This window comes from Alexandromys fortis, unplaced genomic scaffold (genome assembly GCF_014885135.2).
Source record: "Alexandromys fortis isolate MF-2015 unplaced genomic scaffold, M_Fortis_MF-2015_v1.1 scaffold_67, whole genome shotgun sequence".
Classification (NCBI taxonomy): Eukaryota; Metazoa; Chordata; class Mammalia; order Rodentia; family Cricetidae; genus Alexandromys; species Alexandromys fortis.
The window spans coordinates 1,616,950-1,634,690 of NW_026067945.1; positions in this window are offsets into that span (position 1 = coordinate 1,616,950).

The following is a 17,741-nucleotide window of genomic DNA, read 5'->3' on the forward strand; positions in this document are numbered from 1 at the left end:
CCCCCCCCCCCCCCCCCGCGCTCCCACCATAGCCACCCCGGCTGCTAATGCAACCAGTGCCACAGGAGGGAAGCTCTTCTTTCCGTCCTTCTGCTGTCCAGCTCCAAAGTCTCTCATTGGAAGAAACTTACTGGCAAGGGAAGCTGGGAAATTAAGGTACCAGGCTTCCAAGCCTGGCAGGGCAGATGAAGAGAGCACAGGAGGACAAGCTGGGAGTTGTTTCAAAGCCTGGGAAATGTGAAGTGAAGCTTGGGGAATGGGCAGTGGGTATTCCTTGTGAGGAAAAAGGAAAGGTGCTTAGAACATTTAAGGGAATAAAGATCCCAAAAGGCTGTACATTTTGGGATCGTGCCTAGTGTGTTGGCACACGCCTGCGATCCCAGCATTAGAGAGATTGAAGCAAGAAGACTGGGAGTTCGAGTCCAAGCTCAGCTACATAGTAAGTTTAAGTCTGTCGGGGCCACATGAGATTCTGTACTATGCATTGCGGTTAAGAGTACTTGCTGCTCTTCCGAGGACTGTAATTCAGTCAGTTCCCAGCACTCACATTGTGGGGTTCCCAGCTGCCTGGCTGTGAGCAGGAGGAAGGTGTGTTAAAGAAAGAACCCATTTGATTTCGACGTTCATAGCATTCCACTTTTTGTGGCCCTGGAAAAAGCAACAGCCCTACTGAGTAACGAAACCACCAGACTGATATAATAGTATCAATGAAGTTGTACAGATGCCATTGTTATTGTTTTGTTTGTTTGCTCATTTTTTTTTTTTTGAGACAGGGTTTCTCTGTGTAATAGCCCTGGCTGTCCTGGAACTCACTCTGTAGACCAGGCTGGCCTTGAACTCACAAAGATCCACCTGCCTCTGCCTCCTGAGTGCTGGGATTAAAGGCGTGTGCCACCGCTGCCCGGCCATTTATTCCATCTTAACACAGAGAAGAAAGTTAAGAAAGACAGGAAGCTCACTCTCAGGTCTTTGTGCACAGAAGCTCCCAGAGAAAATCCAAAGCTGTGTTAAGGATTCTACAAGGCTATTGACTGATTGGAACTTTGTAATGGCAAACAGTTGGGATGTTGCAGATCTATAGCCAAATCATCTTACGTTATTTTTAATCTTGTTACCTGCCATTCACTGCCCACATCTGCCCTCACATCCTTGTACCAGGTCAGTTTTTTGAAACCATAGTAACTGAGGAGGCGGCTAGCTTCTGCCACCTCCAGGCTAAGAATGCCCTGTGGTAGCATCTGACACCTGCAGTGGAAATGTCCTCACTTCGCTGTTCCTCCTGCTGGACTTCCCTGTTGCTGTTCTTCTGAAGCCTTGACTTACGACTGTCTGTCGCTCTAAACCTTCACAGAACTGCTTCCACACTACAGCGTGTTCTCTGACACAGCCTGGACTCACGTCCCTGGGCTAACGGTCATTCGTACTCGGCTTAGGAGTAGACCACTCATTCCCTGTGAGGTGAGAGCTGTCACCAGACAGAATAGCATCCTTGATCGTGTACCCATGATGAAGGGAGAGGAGACACATATGAAGGACGGGGCAGGCCTCCACTGGGCTCCACAGTCTGGCAAGGACTCCCCAGTCTTTCATGTGAATTAGAAGGCAAAAGGTTGAAACTACGTTCATAGTTTTAAACTTAACAAATATGAAAACAAACAAACAAACAAAAATCACACTCCAGAGGAAGTAGGGTGAGGGCCAAAGAGTAAAATTCTCAGTTTTAACAATGTAGAATTCATTGGTGTGATTTAAACGAAGAAGTGTGATAGAAGTATCTGAGTTCATTAGTTTAATTATTCATTAGTTAATCAGTATGTTTGTGAGTGTGTGTGTGTGCACGCGCGTGCATGCTGGGGCTCTAAACCTGGGCTTTGGACATGGCAGGCAAGTACTCTTCTGGTACCAGCATCTTTCTTTTAGGCCACCAACCAGCCCCCAAATCATGACATAGAGACTTCTTATTAGTTGTGAACGTTCAGCCTAGTTTGGGCTCATTTCCGGCTAGCTCCTTTAACTTAAATTAACGTGTTTCTCATTATCTACCTTTTGCCTCGGGGCTTGTTACTTTCTTTCCCTCTGTATATCTTACTTTCCCTGCTTCCCGTGTATGACTGGCCGCTGCCTGGCTTCTTTCCCTAGGTGTCTTCTTCTCTCTCATCTCATTCCTCTCCTGAGTCTCGCTTTCTCCTCCTATTTATTCTTTCGGCCCGCCATGCCCTGCCTATCCCTCTCCTGCCTAGCTATTGGCTGTTCAGCTTCTTACTAGACCAACCGGGTACTTCAGGCAGGCAAGGGGAAACGGATACGACACATCTTTACGTGATTAAACACACACCCTTATGTCATTAAACAAATGTAGCATAAATAAAGGTGACACAGCTTCACACAGTTAAAGTCATATTGTACACCATAAACAAATGTAACACATCTTTACCTGGCTAAAATAATATTCCACAACACTCTTCCAACTGAGCTGGGACTCTAGTCAGGAAGTTATTTTTTCAGAATAGAAATAAGGCTAAGAATGGCGGGACTGTGCCTCCATGGGCATCTCCCCGGGATACCGAGAAGTTAGCATCGCATGGCTTATGCTAGGCTCTGTGTTCTGGGGGGAGCTCATTTTCTTGTTATCAGCTTCTGGAAGTGTTTACACTTCTCTCAGCTATAAGACACTGCTAGAGATTTTCTGGGCCTGATTGTTTTACAGCTGCCACAACTACAGAGCTTTGTAGCTTCACTAACTGTATTGTTTTTGGTCAATTTAACCAAATTTACATTTTCTGTCAAAAGCACTTTTGCCTTCTCTTGCATGTTCAGTCAGAGCAGGAGAGTGAACTTGGGTCCAGCTTCAGATATCCCAGTCAGACTGGTAGACTGGTCTCAGCCTCATGGCTGTAGTCGGGGTATTGCTGGGAGAACACGACCAGTTGGGTATAGAGGTGGCGAACATGGGACACTATGTTCATTGCTTTTCTTCTTGGGACTACCCGATATATAACAAGACCACCATAGTAAAAGGAGGCTTTGCTCGGGCTCATGGTTTGGGGAGATACAGTCCTTCGTGACAGGGGAAGGCACAGTGGAAGGAATATAGACACGGATGGCCACTTTCCAGTCAGGGAGTCGAGAAACGAGCTGGTGCTCAGATCACTTCCATCCTACCACAGCCTGTGGATGGCACCTCCCACATTCAGGGCAGATCTTTGCCTCAGCTAATCCTCTTCGGATGCTCTTCTGGAAACAGCCAGATGTGTATCTCCTGGGAGATTCCAAACCCAGTCAAGTTGACAGTGGAGATCAGTAGCTCCCTGTGCAATCACGTGTAGGTAAGTTTCTCTCCCCTCTCCCTTATCCACGCCCCTACCTGACCAGCACCCAGTAGCCAGTAGCCCCTTCCTATCCCTTACCAAGAGTCTCCCTAAGACGCTGGCCACACCTTGGGCTACTCAACCACTGAGACTGTCCTCATTTTACCCCTATCAGGATGGTGGCTGCTGACTCCCCTGCTTTCTCCAGGATCTACTTTCCCTGACTTGCACACCCCTCTTTTCTTCCCTGGGGCCTGATCCAGTCCACCTCCTGGCCTTTCTAGAAAACTGTGCACCCTGGTCCTCACTCAGGACACAATTTGCTATTAACTTTTTCTGCCTAGCCTCAGCCTCTGACCTTGTTCTGACTCCAGATCCTCATCTGATCCTTCTGAGCCTCTGTCCACCCACCACTGTGCCCATGCAGGCCAGCAGAGGGCCCGTTGCCCTTGCTCTGCAGCCAGTGAGAGAGATGAGACAGCAAGGCTGTGAAGCCTTCATTCTTAGCAGCTACTACGAGCCAGATATTGTTCTAGGAATACATGATAGTCAGGCTTTCTATTGCTGTGATAAAACACCGTGACCAAAGGCAACTCGAGGAGAACAGGTTTTTTTTGTTTGTTTGTTTGTTTTTGTTTTTTTGGTTTTTCGAGACAGGGTTTCTCTGTGGTTTTGGAGCCTGTCCTGGAACTAGCTCTTGTAGACCAGGCTGGTCTCGAACTCACAGAGATCCACCTGCCTCTGCCTCCCGAGTGCTGGGATTAAAGGCGTGCGCCACCACCGCCTGGCTAAATGTTTTTAATAGCTTACATTTCTGCACCATAGTCCATCACTGTAGGAAGTCGGGCAGAGCTCAAGGCAGGAACTGAAGCAGAGGCCATGGAGGAATGTTGCTTGGCACGGCTAGCTTTCGGGTCTTCCTGTCTAGATACCCCCCCTCCACCTCTGTGGACTGCACCTGGCTACAGCCATCTTTAATTAAGAAAATGCCCTATAGACTTGCCTACAGACAGCCTGGATGAAGGCATTTTCTCAGTTGAGATTCTTCCTCATCCCAGATAACTCCAACTTGTGTCAAAAAAATAAAAATAAAAGCCTAACTAGGATAGCGCATTATATTGATAACCTCCTTGCTTTCCTAGAAACTCAATGTTTATTCCCATCCTACAGAGTAGGCAACTGAGGCAGGGAGATGTGAAGTAACTTGCGAATGATCTGTCAGCCAGGGTTCTGAATGCAAACCCCCAGAGTCTGAGATTTTGCTGCGACACTCTACGGCCTCTCCCCGAGTGCTGCTGAGGCCCTTGGCTTGAAGATAAACCTAGATTCCACTGATCAGAGCTCCTGCCTGACACCCACCTGACAGCAGGAGGCAGGTGTGTTTCGGCATCTCTGGGAAGGCCTGGGTTGTTAAATGATGGTTATCTCCGTCCGTTTCCTAGAGCTATTAGAACAAAGTACCACAAGCTCGGTGGCTAAAAATGACCGGAATTTATTGTCTTGGAGTCCTCGAGGTCAGAAATCCAAAGTCAGGCTGTTGTTCCCTCTCGACCTCCAGGGAGGAATTTGTCCTGCTTTTTTCAGCATAGCCTCAGGTGTTTGTTGGCTCTCATCTCTTTCTCCGGAGGCTCAAGTCAATCCCTCCACCTCTCTCCTCTTCCTATGGAAGCCCCACCCATACCGAACTCGGTCACCTTAACCCACTGTGGCTTCATCTTAACCTGAAAACACCGTGTTTCCAAAGAAAGCCTCATTCACAAGTACTGACACTTGGGGCGTGAGTACCTCTTTCTTGAGACACAGTTCCTCTTGTAAGGTGGTGTCTTTGTCTGTGTTGCCCTTTGGATGTGGCAACTAGTTCTCAGACTATGTAGGAAGGACACTTTCAGGAGAGACTCCACCTTCTGTATTCTAAAACCTAAAGGAACTTGAAAAAATGATATGTGTTTGATAGAAACATTACATCATCTCTACAGCCATCAAAATATGGAGCCAGGGATGGAGAGATGCCTCAGTAGTAAAGAGCACTTGCTATTGTTTCCAGAGAACCTGTGTTTGACTTCTAGCATCCACATGATGACTCACAACCATCTGTAACTCCAGTTCTGAAGGATCTGACACTCTCTGGCCTCTATAGGCACTGAGCACACACATGGTGTACAGACGGACAACAGACAAAATACTCAAACATATAAAAATAATATAAAATAATTATATAATATAAAACATATGTTCACTCCAGTGATATGTCCAATTTTTATTTTTAACCCATTAAGACTAACTTAAAAAACAAAAATAGGCAAACGTTTTAGACAAATAATCATATTTTTCTGTCAAGATTTTATGATCCCTTGTGAAGCAAATTAATAGAATTCCATGAGGGCATGCCATCTGAGCAGAAGGGACAGAAAGATGGGACCACCTTGTCACGCTGGGAAGGTCTGCTAGTCTGTAATCCAGCCACTGTTGCTAGAAGAATGAAGAAGTTAAAACCACAAAGGGCTTTTGCAGTCAGAACCTGGGCCTCCTGTTGGCATCACACTGGTCCTTGAAGGCACTGTGGCCGAGCCCAGTAGCTCTCTCAGAACATTGGCAGACTCTATTCATATCCTCTAGACTCACCAAAATCTGAGGAAATCGGTCCTAGCATCTCCCAGTATCCAGAGACTTTCTTTCTCTTCTCTCAGAGGCCAAGAGGCCACGTTTCAGCCCATGAGGCAGACTAGCTTTCTTCTTTGACTGCTGAAAGCAAAGACTAAAGCTGGCCTGGCACCATGGCCAAACTAGCAGGTACCAGTGATATTCAGGGACATATCCCTGTGAACAAAGTGGAAGGACTGAGGAGAGGACCCAGAAACACTGCTAAGCACCGTGTATGCCCAGGGACTGAGGACTACCTGCCCCCTGAGTTCTTGGTGTCCTGCGGTTGGGAGCTGGAATGACATTGTTCAATTCACGAGCTCCTCTGATGGGCCTAGGAGCCTCCCCTTGACCAAAGCTCCTCTTCCCACTCATTCTCTACATCCTTCATGGAAGATCCCAAAGAGTCTTTGTCCTGCTTCAGCCCAGGCGGGCCCACTCCCATGGACAGACACCTCAGGGGAGACAGGTGTGTCGGTAATCCTTCCTCCTGCCGCCTCTAGGACTGCCGTTGGTAGCATGCAGGTGAACAAGCCCTTGGGTGGTCAGCGTGTCTCCGCTGTTCCTGTGTTTTGCAGCGTTGGCTTTGTAACTTAATCTTCTTCCCAACTTGACCGTGAACTTCCCAAGGGCAGGTGAGCAGCTTGTGTGATACTCTGGGGCCACGGGGGGGGGGGGGGTGTAGGTAGTTAGGACCAGCCAGCTTCCCTGAACCCAGGTCTATGGGTGGTGATGAGGACAAACAAGACATCATCCTGCCCTCAGGTGCTGGCATGCCAGCAATACATTACAGATGTCAGTATGACTGATGCCGGTGTCCCCTTCCTCCTGGCAGATCCCTCCAAGCACGACCTTCTTTCTTTCAGGGCCATGGTGTCACTGGTGATGGTGCCCCTCGCACACTCCTCCATGTGAGCAGTTGCACCATGCTCTTCCTCCCGCTCCTTCCTTTGTCACACTACACTGGCCCATGCCCTGGGAAGACCGAGGGAATCTCTGGGCCAGTCCCTTCTTGTCACACACAGTTCCTGCAGCCTCATTTCGAGTACATTAACATAAAGTTGTCCTTAATGTGGCCTAAGTCATTTCTGGCTCCTGCCTACGAAGAGATCTATGGAACGGTTCTAGATGGTGGTCACCATCTAGATGAGGCAGGGCAGGGACCGACTGCAGAGGAACCCAGTGGCTCTTCCCGGGGCTGATAATATTCTGGTTCTTGGGCATGGTCTGCACAGGTGTCTCTGTGGATATTCATTGACTGCTTACAAAGCAGGCATCTCTCACGTGGCACACAGGGCAGTGGAAAGTGGCTTTGGGTTCTTTGTTGTTTATGTTGTCTTCAGTTTTTGGTTTAAACAAAGGGAATGCACACTTTGGCTTTTACTTTGGGGAATAAAAGAGGATAAAGAGGTATTTCTCTCTCATCTGCTTTGCTGTCTTCCCGAGGCTCTCACACTGTGTCCTGGGGGAGGGCTCCCTGGTGGCTGTGGGCACCCAATGTCTTTACAAGTGTCCTGGCCTCTCTTCCCCCGCCCCTTTGGGAACCTGGCTGGGAGTACTGCCTATTTCCTGCTCTGGAATTTCTGTCGTGATGGTTTTGTGGGGTGGTTGCTGGGGGCCTGGGGCTGTTGGGCGTAGATCCCATCAGCACAATATTGTGTATGTGTGTCCCCAGCTTTGCAAAATTTATATGAAGGGAATTAAAACCAAACTAACTGCCGAGATCAATGTCCTTACCCTTGGCTTCTACAAGGCCTTTGGGTAGAACCCTACCCTGGGTATGTTCCAAGAAGGATAAACTTAATATTAATGATAATAATACTTTGCACTTGGTCTTATTAAAAATATTTTGAATGCAGCAGAGGCTGGGAGGCAAATGGCTGCTTGGCACTGTGGGTCAGGAAGCGCTTCTGCCTGTTTATTATGGTAGGGCTTTGTGTACAGAAACTGTTTTCTCCTTTCTCACCACTCGTGTTTCTTCTTGGTCGCTACATCCAAAGCTTAACAGGAAGTCGTCACTCATATTTAAATGATGTTTTAAAAACAGAACTGTAAATAGCAGAAGACAGATCGGCTGTAGGTGTGGAGTTGTTTCGTATCCTCCCTGCCAGATTTTTTTTTCCCCACTTGGAATCACATCCCGGTCCCTGTGAGACAGAACTTTCAGCTCACTGCACCCAGAAGGTTGTGAGACCCAGAGTTGGAATCTGTGGTAGCTCAGTGATTCCCAGAGAAAGGAGAAGGAGGGATTTTCTTTTCAATTGGAGGTGGCATCTGAAGCAATAGCCAAAGACATTATACAAGTGCAGACAGCCCTAGGTCTATACTCTCTCTCTCTCTCTCTCTCTCTCTCTCTCTCTCTCTCTCTCTCTCTCTCTCTCTCTCTTTCTCTCTCTACTAGCTGACAGGGGGAGAAAAATAACTTTCCGCAGGCAAAATAGTAGCTGCCTTATTTTCAATAATTATCTGAGGGGTTTTTTTTGTATGTGTGTTTGTTTGTTTGTTTTTTCATGACCGTCTGCTTCTTCTAGGCCCCATCTCCCTGAATTGTGAGGCATTATCTTGGGAACACTATGGCAACAACCAAACATCTGTGCTGGGAGGAGCTCACACCTCCGAGCATCAGGCCCCTTAGATATGTGCTTTGCAGTTCTCTCAGCCCTGGCAGTGGGGTCATCGGAGGCAGACTCTCTGGTTCTCACTCACTCTAGTTCTGGGATGCCGCTCCAGCTTGGGTTCCTGTATCACTGGAAATCATTTGCAGTCACAGATCTTGCTCCAGGAATGTTGCAGGAGCTCCTTCCCCTCCTTCAGCCAATAGCAGCTGAGATACCAGCCCATTGGGGCGTGGTCTCTCTCCGTTTAAAAAAACTGCCACTTCCCTCCACTCGCTCTCTGGCTTCTGACTCCGCTTCCGCTACTAAGGCTCCCTTCCTGATTGTGCAGAGGGCTGTTGTCTGGGACGGTGATCTGTAAGTTTTTCCCCCTTAAATAAATAACCATTCCATTAATCATAATTCCAAACTGGTGTGGGATTGTTTGTGACATACGCCTTCACAGGAAATTTGGTTAAGACTCATCCAAGGGGACTACATACTGTACCTGTAAACTAGAGGACATCAAGTCTGTGCATCCAGGAATGGGACACGCTTAGATGGTCTCTAGGAAATGAGTCAGTTACGTGTACATTCCACAGAAGCTTACGTCTTTGTAAAAGCAGGGGAGTACAGACCTCGGGTTAAGACGTGGGTTGCTTACACAGCTCAACTCATCCTACAGCTTGGACCTGGGACATCCCTGAGGGGCCCACGTGTTAAAAACGTGATAATAGGCATTATTAGGAGGTAGAAGAAGCTTTATGAAGCGAGGCCTGCTCACTCTGTATAATGTTACTTGTATGTATGCTTTCATGGCTGACCATTTGGTATTGGACAACCAATTGGGTGTGCTCTTCTTTGGGAAGACTATTTCTCCACTCTCAGCTTTCCTTAATTGTCTGCAGGTTATAATATATTATGATATTAGTCATAAATTATATATCAGTGAAATTATATAATCAATGAAAAAGAGGAATATGGGGGAAGTTTGGAGGGTGGAAAGGGAAGGGAGAAATGATAATATAATATTATAATCTCAGAAAATAAAATGAAATACTTTTTTAAAATTATGTGTGTGTGTGCATACATGGGTGCGTGTGTGTGTGTGTGTGTGTGTATGTATAAAAGAAGCGACGCTTAATGTAGAGTCTTTGGTCACTGGGGTATGTCTTTGAACAGCCTGTGAGACCTCAGCCCCTTCTCTCTTTGCTCCATCACGCACTCCCATATGATGTGACACAAACCCAAAGCTATGGGCTGAGATCCAATTGGTTGTGAACTGAGATCTCCAAAATTGTGAGCCAGCATACACGTTTCCTCTTTGCAAGTTGGCTTCTCACAGTTGACAAAAAAAAACCTGATGGACATTTTCCAGGTCTCAATAAAGATGAACAAAATGGTGAGCTGGGTCAAGCACTTGCCTAGCAGGTATGAGATCCCAAGTTCAGGCCCATGCTTAGCAAGAAAAGAAAAGGTCCATGCAATAATTTTCCAGAGAAAGAAGAGGGACTGGAGAGGAGGTATAAAGATGCAAGATATTAAAATGGACACACAGAAGTGAGAAGCAAAGGATGCAGGGTACCGATGAGTTGGAGACAAGGATGAAGTTGCAGGCTTAGACAGAAGCACTGGGGCAGAATCCAAAAAGGGTTGGCCTCAGAGCTGGGACTGAAGGAAGGCATCAGATATGGTTTATAACCAAAGGTTTGACTGGAAAACATTTACTGAGCAGTCCACTCTCCGAGCCCCCTCACACAGAGAGACTGACAACTCGCTGACTCACAGGCTAACATGAGAGAAATCCAAGGTTATGGTCCCTGTTCCTTCCTGTTTGATTATCGAAGAATGAACCTAGGGCCATTAAAGTCCTACCAAGGCCACACAGGTGATCCCAGACAGGATGCTCCCATTTCTGTCCTTTATTAACTCCCGGTGCAAGCCCACTGAGGAGAAATAACCCTCCAGTTATTGGTAGGACTCTCCTATATATTACGACATATATATTTTTGGTTTTGTAAGGCAGACCATAGAAACTAGAATTTTTCTTCCCTAAGATGAACAATATAAATTTTATAATCTTTCTCAAAGTCAATGGGTCTCAGTCTTCCTAATGCTACACCCTTTAATATAGTTCCTCACGTTGTGACCCCCCAACTAAACATTATTTTTGTTGCTACTTCATAACTGTAATTTTGCTACTGTTATGAATCGTAATGTCAATATTTTTGGAGAAAGAAATTTGCCAAAGGGATGGGGAAATCTAAAGATTGTCTCTGATCCGCCTTGCAATGCTAAGACCCTCATTTCAAGGGCCCTGACTTGTGGCCTCCAGAGAGGGACCCTGGAGAACCTGGCCTTACTTACTGTCTATTAGCATAGACCTTGTCCAGTCATGTTTTGATTGCTTGCTCATGGGTCCATCATATTCATGTGATAAAACCTCTATAAAATCTCACCCTCACAGAGATCCACCTGTCTCTGCCTCTCGAGAGCTGTGAATAAAGTCACGTGCTACCATTCCCAGATTTTTACTTTTTTTTTTTTTTTTTTTTTTTTTTTGCTGCCACAGCAAAAAAACCAAAGCGGAAGTAACTCAGGAAAAAGGACACATTTTAATATATATTGTAGTTTCATGACAGGGAAACGTGGCCCCTGGGAATCTTTCCTTGGTATGGGAGCTTGCTGCTGGTTAGGTCAGGAGAGGAGGATGAGAAACCGCCAGAACCTGGGCTAGGCTGTAACCCATTAAGGCCGCCCATAGTGACCCTTTCACTATCTGGGTAGTCAGTGCTCAAACACAAGAGCCTGTGACGAACACCTCAGACCCAACCAAAACTAAGGCCTTATTTCTAGCTGGTCACAGAAGCATGGGTTAAACAACCGGAGGCTTGAGGTTGGAATCTAAAGTTAAAAGATGCTTTTGTGGACTGAACTTTCTGCCAGTGGGATCCAAACTATCTCTGTGTCTTAGTTAGGGTTTCTATTGCTGCAACAAAACACCATGACCAAAAAGCCCACTGTGCGTGGTGCCAATCCCTGGGCTGGTTGTCCTCCATACTATAAGAAAGAAGGCTGAGCAAGCCATGGCCTCTGCATCAGCTCTTGTCCTGCTTGAGTTCCTGTCCTGACTTCCTTCAGTGATGAACAGCAATGCTGAAGTGTGAGCCAAATAAACTCATTTCTCTCCAACTGGCTTTTTTCTCAATATATAAATTTAATTAATAATAATTCTAAAAGTTCATTTGAAAAAGCAGATGGAGAGTGGAAGCAGGGGAGGCCTCCCAGGCATGAAAACAAAGAGGTGGTGAAGAAGGAGCAAACACAACAGACCCAAAGATTGCTCCCACAGGGATGACCCCCAACAATGCTGGCGACAGAAAGAAGAGAGAAGAGACTGGGAGACGGCTTAGCTCATACAGTGGTTACTGCAAAGCCTGGGGACCTGAGTTCAGTCTCCAACACTTGCAGAAAGTGTGTACACTCAAGTACAGCGGCATGTGCTTGTAATCCCAGCACTAGGGAGGCAGAGACCAGCAGCCCCGTGGGCATGGTGAGAGAGGCTGTCACAAACTGATGGCATCCTGGAAAACCACACCTAAGGCTGCCTTCTGATTTCCACATGTATGTGTGTGCTGATATGAACCACGTTAAGGGGGCAGTGACGAATCTACTGCTGCGTGTGGGAAGTTGCTAGCAAGGGAGGCTGTCCGGGATCCCCATACATTCTGCTGAGTTTAACTAGGAACCCAAAACTTCCCTAACGTATAATGTCTATTTCCAAAGCAGAGCAAAGTGTCACAATGCTTTAGTGCGTTGAGTCGCACTGAAGAATTCACCCTCACCAGAGCTCTTTGGGGATGATGGATTTGTACCTTAGCAGACCAGTCGACATTCAAAGTAACCAAACCCAGAGCTATGTACGATGGCACACACCTTTTGTCTCAGTACTTGGGGAGGCAGATGCAGACAGATGATCTCTGTGAGTTCGAGGCCAGCCTGGTCTCATAGTGAGTTTCAGGACAGCCAGGGCTTCACAGAAAGACCCTGTCCCAAAAAAGCAAAAATATAATATCTATATCTATCTGTCTATCTGTCTGTCTATCTATCTATCTATCTATCTATCTATCTATCTATCTATCTATCTATCTGCAAATGCTCATCTGAGACCTCACACATCTGCTTGCACTGCGTGTGTTCAATCTTTCCACGGAGGTTCCAGCCCATTCAGAAAAGTGGCTGTCAATGCAAAACCCAGGGCTCTCATCTTAAAGAGAATAAGGAAGTTTATTCTGGAGCCGTTATGAATGACCAAGGCCTGGGGAACAGAGATTTAGGCTACTCCAAATTCCATGTTTCAGTGTGGAAGCAGTCTGATGAAGTTTTATAGTTTAATAGAACAGAGAAAGTTAGTGGGTGTGTCTGAGTAGTGGCTACAGCAATGGGGAGGCTTCGCTACAGGCCCAAGATGGTGTCTGATGAGGTTCTGAGTTCTGGGTTGACAAAAGCTAGTGGTCTGCTAAGTTAATAGATTCCAAGAAGTTATTATCTATTAGTCATGAGATGCTTGTTTAGATGCAGAGGTGTGCAAGGAATGGCTATCCCAGAGGGCTAGAACTTCTCTGGACTGGCAACATTCCAACCTCCAACTGCAACAGTATTGCAGTTCCTGGACCAGCAACATTTCAGTCTCTCTACAGTATTGTAGTTCTAAGGAGTCAGTCTCTGCAGACACAGCTTCTTCCCAGGCCCCCGTTGATCAAGCGCCATACTGTGCATGGGGACCATATAATATTTGTTAGCTGTTATAAGGTCCCTTGTAGCTGGGAAGGCTCATTCCTAGGCTCTGTCGTAGATGAGGCTGAGGGGTGGGCAGGGTGGCTGTCTCCAGGAAAGAGGATTAAAGTGGTTAAGGCCACTAGGGAAGAACCCCGTGGATGGTATCAAAACTACTAGCTACCAAGATCCGGATCCAAACTGGTTTTACATCCTCTGTATTTGACATAACATTTGCACGTGACATAGGATTGCTATACCTAAAATTAACAGGGCTTGGCCTAGTGGAGAGAAGGGAACAGATGAAACAATCATAAATGACAAAAACGCACAAATTTTAACCAGACTGACTGTATGTTTCCCTGTACAGTTATTTGTACTCTGTGAACTGCCTTACTCAGATTGAAATGGTTAGAAATGAGCCCTTGGATTATTGTTTCTCCTTTTTTGTTAGTAAGGTAAAATTATTTAATTAGTTCTTTAATCCTGGCTATATTTTAGATACTAACTATGTCAAGAAACATCAGTATTTAGTATATAAAACATCATAAATGTTGTTAGAGATTAATGTCTTTTGAATAATTTGAATAAGAAGTATTAACCCAAAGCTTAAGTAACTCTAGCTAGAATAAAGAGAGTTTAGTTTAATTTAAAAACTATGTATTTTTGTTCTATCCATATTATACTGGATAATGAGAATGTATATATACTTATATTTATAAAACAATGAAAATATTTGAAACTTTTAAACATGAGTTTTGAATAGAGTAGGGGTTTATGGTAGATAAACAGAAAAAAAAGGCACGATCCAATGTAAGGACATGATATTTTCATTTGTCACTGATTAAAACCAAAATTAGTATTATTTTATCATTTAGAAACATACCAGTTAGAATAATAAATATTACTAAAACTTAAATCTAACTTAAAAAAGCATTTAAGAAACCCAAAATGTGAGGTGAATGCTGTCACTCTGTGAAGGGCCTCTGCACTCGGCTGGTGGTGGTGATGAAGATGACGTTCAGCCAGCGTTCTCCAAGTGCCCATGAATATGCTCTGAGGTGAGGAGAGCGCCTGCCGCCTCCTAGGCGTGAGTTAGAAATGCCAGGATATGGTACCATATCAAAACCAGAACGGAGTGTTTGTAATAGCCAGAACCTGGAAACAACCTAGATGCTCCTCAATTGAAGAATGGATGAAGAAAGTATGGAATATATACATATTAGAGTACTACTCAGCAGTAAAAAACAAGGACTTCTTGAAGTTTGCAGGCAAATGGATGGAAATAGAAAACACTATTCTGAGTGAGGTAAGCCAGACCCAAAAAGAGGAACATGGGATGTTCTCACTCATATTTGGTTTCTAGCCATAAATAAAGGACATTGAGCCTACAATTCGGGTTCTTAGAGAAGCTAAAGAAGAAGGAGAACCCAAAGAAAAACATATAGGCATCCTCCTGAATATTAACCTTCATCAGGCGATGAAAGGAGACAGAGACAGAGACCCACATTGGAGCACCGGACTGAAATCTCAAGGTCCAAATCAGGAGCAGAAGGAGAGCGAACATGAGCAAGGAACTCAGGACCGCGAGGGGTGCACCCACACACTGAGACAATGGAGATGCTCTATCGGGAACTCACCAAGGCCAGCTGACCTGGGTCTGAAAAAGCCTGGGTTAAAACCGGTCTCACTGAACATAGCGGACAATGAGGACTACTGAGACATCAAGAACAATGGCAATGGGTCTTTGATCCTACTGCATGTAGTGGCTTTGTGGGAGCCTAGGCAGTTTGGATGCTCACCTTACGAGACCTGGACGGAGGAGGGTTTTCCTCGGACTTCCCACGGGACGGAGAGCCCTGATTGCTCTTTGGGCTGACGAGGGAGGGGGAATGGATTGGGGGAGGGGGAGGGAAAGGGGAGGCGGAGGTGGGGAAGAGACTGAAATATTTAAGAAAGAAAGAAAGAAAGAAAGAAAGAAAGAAAGAAAGAAAGAAAGAAAGAAAGAAAGAAAGAAAGAAAGAAAGAAAAAAATAAAGAATGAAAAAAAAATACTAATAAAAAAAAAAGAAAAAAAAAACAGAACGGAGTCATTGATGTGATACCTGTTTTCCCTTTAGTTGATTAAATTGACTATTTGTTTTTATCATTTGAGGAAGACACTACCTAATTTTGAACTTCAGTTTTCAAAGTTAGAAATCTTTTACAGTATTGTGTTTTGTTTGCTTATCTAATAGATCAAAATTTATAAACAGATCTAAATACGGGTCCATGAAAATAAGTTTACAACTAGTATGCCATTCAGTAGGAATATTCTAAGTAAACATCACTCTCTAAAGATAATTTTTTATGGTTTAAGTAATGACTGATTATCCAAAAAGCAAAAGCCTTGTCCAATAAGAAAACATTTAGAAAATTAAAATTTAATCATAGGTTTTAAGTTCTTACTAAAAGAATGCTAAGAACAACTCAGTACATAAGAAAATACTGTTACAGAAAATCAGCCATTAATTTTATCTCAGCATATTGATTTTTAATTTTTTGTGTGTTTGTTTCTTGTCTTTCAAGACAGGGTTTCTCTGTATGGCCCTAGCTGTTCTGAAACTCGCTTTGTAAACCAGGCTGGCCTCAAATTCAGAGATCCAGCTGCCTCTGCTTCCTGAGTGCTGGGATTAAAAGTGTGCCACCATGACTGGCAGGGTATTGAATTAATCTTTAAAACTGTATATTATTTTTAACTTAGTTATAACTAAATTCATTTTTAAACAAAATTTTACAACATACTTTAAACCAAACATTACTTATTTGTAATAATTTTGTAATAATATTTGCAATACTTATTTGTAATAATTTACAAAATTTAAAAAACAATTTTAATGAGGTACTTTTAGTTGAAAGCTCAAGAGGCTGTGTGTAAAGAACAGAAAACATGTAGTTATATAACAGATATACACAAACACAGGTCAAGTATATTAATAGGTTTGTTTTCCTAACCAAGTACAAATTAATTACTTTTTAAAGATTTACGTTATTAAAACAGGTACCTTGAAATGTTTTTTTGGTTAGAAAAATCATTTACTTTTTATTAGTATTTACAAGGCATCCAAGGTAGGAGAAGGCATCTAGAGCAGGATAAGGTTTAGCATTTATGACTTTATTATCATTTATAACTAAAAAAATCAACAGAGATGAACAAGCTTTTTTAAATGTGTCATGGTGGTATAACACATTAAAATGTGCTGTAAACTCTAGGATGTCTGTGTAAGCCTCAAAGTAGGCTTTTAAATGAAAATTTAAAAATTATTTAGGGTTTTCTCTTACATCGGCCTGGCTAAAATAAGGATCTTGAAAAACCTAATTATTTGTCTTTAAGAAGGCTGTAGTGGTCAAAATATTCTCAAAAATCCTTAAAATGTTTGTATTTAACTTATGCACATGTACTCCATGTCTAAACACAGAGAGCTGAGTTCTTTGGAATATAGAGTCTAGTACTTCATGGGAGGGCAGCTGTCTAACAGAAAATCACATCCTGCATTGGGAGCACCATCTCTTAGAGTTAATTTATACCCTCGAGCAATGGAAGCCATGTTGTAGAACCAGAACCGGATACAGATGAAGGAAGAAAACATCTTGGCCAGAAGTATACAATTATCTAGTCTTGTTCTTAAAAACAAAGTTAAATTTAAAGACTCATATTAATTCTCCTAAAGAAAGATTCAGGATCATTAGCCATCTCTAGTTATTTACCTGTGTGGTCACATTGATTAAATGTACTTTTTGTCTTTTATTATTTTGGCCCTTCAAATTTTCATTTTCCTAAGAGCCAAAGTAAAGCTGGGCCAAGTTACCAACTTGAGTTTACTTGAGCATTTACTCCAAGTCAATCTGATATGAAGTACATAATGCAGAAACTCAGATAATGGTGAATCGTGGTAACATGACTTTCCTTGACCAGGACTGCTTGGATGTGCGCATCCTTACCCAGTCAGATGAACTCAAGGAGTCTCTTTGTCCCTCTTCCTGATGTGGCCACACTGAGTAAGTCCTGCTTTCCACTTTAACTTGTCTCTTTTAATTGGCTTGTTGAAGATGGTTAGACCTGACTTGGCACAAGTGATCCCCTCCAACTTAACTCTTTGAAAGCAGCCTGGGACATCACCATCCATCATCATCACCACCAGTACCACCACCATCACCGTCATCATCATCATCACCATCATCATCATCCCCACCCCCACCACCATTGTCAACAGCAGCATCACAGTCATCACCATCACCACCACCATCATCATCACCGTTAGAGAAGTGGTTAGAGCAATGGGGAAGCTTTTGTATAGGCCCAAGATGCTGTCTGATTTCGGGTTGATGAAAGTTAGTGGTCTGCTAAGTTGATAGCTTCCAAGAAATTGTTATCTACTAGTCA